Source organism: Manacus vitellinus, unplaced genomic scaffold (genome assembly GCF_001715985.3).
Source record: "Manacus vitellinus isolate BGI_N305 unplaced genomic scaffold, ASM171598v3 scaffold_43_pilon, whole genome shotgun sequence".
In the NCBI taxonomy this organism is placed as follows: Eukaryota; Metazoa; Chordata; class Aves; order Passeriformes; family Pipridae; genus Manacus; species Manacus vitellinus.
In genome coordinates this window covers 2,353,552-2,357,991 of record NW_021940560.1, presented here as the reverse complement: position 1 = coordinate 2,357,991, position 4,440 = coordinate 2,353,552, and the positions used below count along the sequence as shown (strand labels likewise).

The window sequence follows — 4,440 nt, the reverse complement described above, 5'->3', positions numbered from 1 at the left end:
CCCGGGCCTCAGGCCGTTGTTTGACTTATTGTTTGAGTTATTAAGGTACAAAGACCACTTGTACAAAGACCCTCTCCCGCAGCTGAACTTCCAGGGATAGGCAGCCCAGGGGCTGGGCTCGGTGTTTGCGGGGTCGGGGGGTGGTTGGTGGCAGCCCCTGGTTTGCCTCCGGTGCCCGGCTATATTTGGGCAATGATTTGTTCAAATATATATGTCGGGATCTTGTTTTTCCGTGGCTTTGCTGGCTGGGAAGGCCAAATGTCTCCATCAGGTACCACCGGTGGTCTGACCTGACCATGTTTTCTGCTGGTTGCGTGTCAAAATGTCTGAAATAGGTTAAAAATGCGGTGGGTTTAAATGTCAAACTCAGTTCTGGGCTCGAGGAAATGTTGGGAGAGGCCTTTGCGAGGATCCAGGAGTAAGAGTTGGGACATTAAGGCCAAGTTGGAATCGGAGTCCTCTCCACAAGTAGGATGTTTATATTAAAATTGCTGTTGTCTGCTTATTCCTGGGGCTTAATTACGTCCTCTGTAATTTCAGAAGGGCGGTTTGAGTGCTTTGGTTTGTTTTTGGTCAATTAAGTGCTGGATGCTGGGCCATGGAGTAGGCCATGGGTGTGTATTCCAGAGGGGCATCCCGGTTCGGTGGTGGTCAGCAGGGAGTGTGTGTCATCCCTGGAGGATGCCCACAAGAAAGAGCTCTCCTGATGTGCTGGTGTGTCTCCCATTTCTAATTTGTACGTTCCTGTCTTGTGTGAAGCAGCAGTTTTGTGATCGGGGCGAGGAGAGTTTGCAAAATCCTTGATTTGGTGGGGTGGGAAGGATGGGAGGAAAACAGAGTTGGGTTGATATTTGTGGTGGAGAACTGAAGGCAGCAGCCAGGGCCCTAGTTCTTTCTAATAGTTTGCCATGAGTTTTCTTTCTGCTCCTACTAATTTTGGGTTTAAACGTGAAAAGAGCATCGATAATGGTCGTTAAACTCCACAGACCCGTGTGTAAAACCTTATAACTGGAATGTGTGACTCCCTTTTCAGTTTGCTGTGGGCAGGACTTAGGCAGCAAAAGCCTGTCCAAGAGTAAAGGATGTAATTTCCTTTTTTATTTCGTGACAGTGCTGCTTTTCTCAACCTGAGATCCCATTGATCTCCTTTCATCTGCCCATGGAATCCTGGAGTGGCTCTGGGATTGTGCTCCCCGTGAACGTGGAGCTGCAGCTCTGCCCCCAACTTCCATGGCCTCCAGTGATGAGATACCTTAATTCTTACAGGGATTTAACAACCTCTCTGTGTTTCAGAGTCTCAAATAGGTAGGGTTTGGTTTAGTATGGTTGCACAGCAAAATTCCCAGAGTACCAGCAGGATTCCGAAGCCGGGCAGGATAATTCAGGCTCTTCCCTTACTTTAAATCCTAGAGATAAAATTCCTGATAAACCTTCGCTTCCACAGGCCTCCAGCTCCTGCAGCCAAGTTTGTGCTGGAAGGACAGAGGTGGATTTGGGAGGATTGGGGAGTGAAGGTCCCTCTGAAGGGGCCATTGGGTGGGACTGGGATTCTGGGTGGGGTTGGAGGCAATTCCTGCATTTCTGCAGGACCCACAAAGGGGTCTCAGGCTAACTTGGGCCTTCTGGCTGCTGTCACAGCCTTCCAAGAACTGAAGGAATTGAATCCCTCAACCTGTGCTAAGACAGACTGTGAATCATCAACAGCTACCACTCAAAGGCAACAGTTTCCTTTTATTTGGGTTTTTAAGCTCTTTTTGCTGCTGTTATCAGTAGGGATTTAGAACTGGTAATTGCTTGTAGGAAAACTTCGTGTGGATTTTCCAGTTCTTTACCTTTTGAGAGAAAATTAATCATTATTTTCCTGTATTCCTGGTTGGACTCTGGGGCAGATTGTTTGGAATTAGCAAGGACCTCTAAAAATGCTGTTTAGGCCTGACTTATGTTTGTCTTTTAGCAGTGTTTCCTTGGAGTTTGCTGCCTCACCTTCCTCCCTTTTGGGGGTGAATGTGTTGGTGTTATTTGGACTGGGCAGGAGGATGTTTGAGGAGAACCTTTATGATGCAATACTTGGACTAATGGAACTTTTCTTGCAGTCCTGGGGTTCTTTGGTTGTGGAGGGATCAGTCTTTCTCCCTTGTTAAAAAGCCCTGGAGATCTTGGCCTAAGTCACAGTCCAAGTGGAATGCCTTGGTTTTCAGTGGGTTATTTAATTCCCTCTTGTCAGGAGATTTATTTTTGTTTTTCCTCCTGTTAGTCCTCGCATGTGGCAGAGGAGTGGCTGGAATACAGTCCCATAACTCCAGCGTTGCTTTCTGGATCAGCAGCCAGTGCTTATCCTGGATGTTCCTCCTGGGAAGCAGCAGCCAGGTGGGAGGCCCCTCGTGCCCATCTGGAGCCCCACTAATGTCCCACTGTCTCCATGGGCTTAAGGGGCCACGTGCACAAAGCACTTGAATCTCATCCCTTAATGGCCAGGGACTCAAATTTGGAAAGGGGCTGAGCTTCCTTTGCAAAAATCCTGGTAAAACTTCAGGGAAAGCAGGGAATTCTGTTTGTTCTTTCTGGCTCCTTGGCAGGTTTAATTTTGTGTTGTTGGTGTCTGTTCCTATCCTGCCCCAGTGGAAGTGGAAATCACTTTGTGATCGTGGAAATCACCCTGGATTTCGACAATAAAAAGGCACAGGATCCGTTTCTTTCTTTTTTTAAATGCCATTAAGGACCTGCTTATTCTGTTAAAGAGTTCCTTGAACGTGTGAAAGGCTCTCCTTGGCTTTTCTTTGCATTTCCTTTTGGAACTATGAGGTGCAATAATCAGTCTCCAATAGGCCTGCCCGGGAACCAAGGCTGAAATTTTGGACACAGCTTTCAAGAGGCCTTAATTTGATCCCTGGAGCTGGAGCTAAACAAAGTGGGAATAAAACAAGAAGCAGCAGTTAAGAAATGAAGAAGTGCTGACTCCTTTCCTCTCTCCAACTCCCAGTTCTTTATTACAGCAATACCAATTTTTTTTTTATTATTTTTTTCTTGATGAATCGTCTGGAAAGGAGTTCAGGCTTTTGCACTGCTTTTAAATAGAGGTAAAAATTTGTCAAAACCTCCTAAATTATGATGTTATGAAGCATGTGAGTACATATGCAAATGAGGTTAGCTGCATACACAAATGCACGTGTGTGTGTGTGTGTATATATATATATATATAAAAATAAGGCATGAAAGAGGTGTAAAAAATAGATAATTTCAACTTCTAAGCCCTGTTTTAAACTCTTTGGCTCCCAGGCTCTGTGTTTTGAGCCCTCCACCTCCCTGTTGTTGTTTGGATCTGGCACAGGGAGCAGGAATCAGGGGCTATTCATAGACCTTTGTGAGCTGGGTTGCTCAGCTCGGTTTATCTGCAGCTTGACAGGTGCTCCCATCCCCAAAAATCTCCTCTGCCTCCTCTCCTTCCCATGGGAATGACTAAGGGACAAAGTGTGGAGCAATTTCCATCATTGGTTCATTGGGTTGGAGCTGAGGGACGTGGCAGAGGGAGCTGGACATGCCCAAAGCTGCATTTGTTGTTTGTTTAAATGGTTTTTACCCAAAATATTCGGTTTCAGGAGCATTAAATGGACTTGAAAACCAAATGGTGAAACGCTTGAAAATTCCTTTTTAGGTTTCTAAGAAAGAATAAGAGAATTTCATTTATTGCTCAGGTTAAATTCAGTATGCAATTTTTCTTTTTCATAGATATTTTTTGTTCTCCAGAGAATATTTTGAAGTAAGCAAGCAGTATTTTAAAAACCCTTATCATGCAACAACATCTGGTATCTAAGACCTATATTAAGGAGTATATTAATTCATTGTCGTGATATGAGGCAAAATTGAAGCCTGGGATTGAAAATATGTATACTGTCATAATTTTTGCTTAGTCTGCATTTTCAGTGGCATTAAAAACACAATTATTTTGGTGTCTTGCTGAAGGAGGAGCGACCTGAAATGTAAATAAAAGCTGAAATATTGGGGCCCTTGGTTTGCCTGGCTCAGGAAAATCCCCAAGTGAGGGAACCAGCACAGTTGACAATTGTTTGCACAACAAATCCTGCCGGATCAAATGGTGATATTCCCAAGGTTTAGATCCAGGGAGCCATAAGATAATGTTGCCTTGTATCCTCCCCCCTCCTCTGCCAAAGGAAACAAACACAGCCTAAGTGGGGAGAAAAATTTGGCCCAACAGAACCTGGGCCCTCATATCATAAATACAGATAGTCGGGTTTTTCCATTCATGCTGCCTGATGTTTGAAAAACATGGAAATTCAGTTGGAGTTGGCCCCTTCCAGGGCTTTATTTTTAAGCTCTGGTAGGTTGTTGCCAACATGTTATTTGGGATTATCTGTTGTGGTAAATTAGAGACTTCATAAAAATATGTGAACTATTTGGGGCTTGTCTTCATCCTTCATGTGT

At 44.6% G+C, this 4,440-nt stretch overlaps 1 long non-coding RNA gene across 1 annotated transcript; it reads right to left on the bottom strand.

Annotated features, from left to right (window-relative positions):
- Positions 1-1,718: 1,718 nt before the first annotated feature.
- On the bottom strand, positions 1,719-2,030 carry LOC108640777. The gene is made up of 2 exons (XR_001921468.2): positions 1,984-2,030; positions 1,719-1,832 (listed from the first exon to the last, which is right to left on the bottom strand). It is a non-coding gene; the product is annotated as an uncharacterized LOC108640777 (long non-coding RNA).
- Between the last annotated feature and the right edge of the window lie 2,410 nt (positions 2,031-4,440).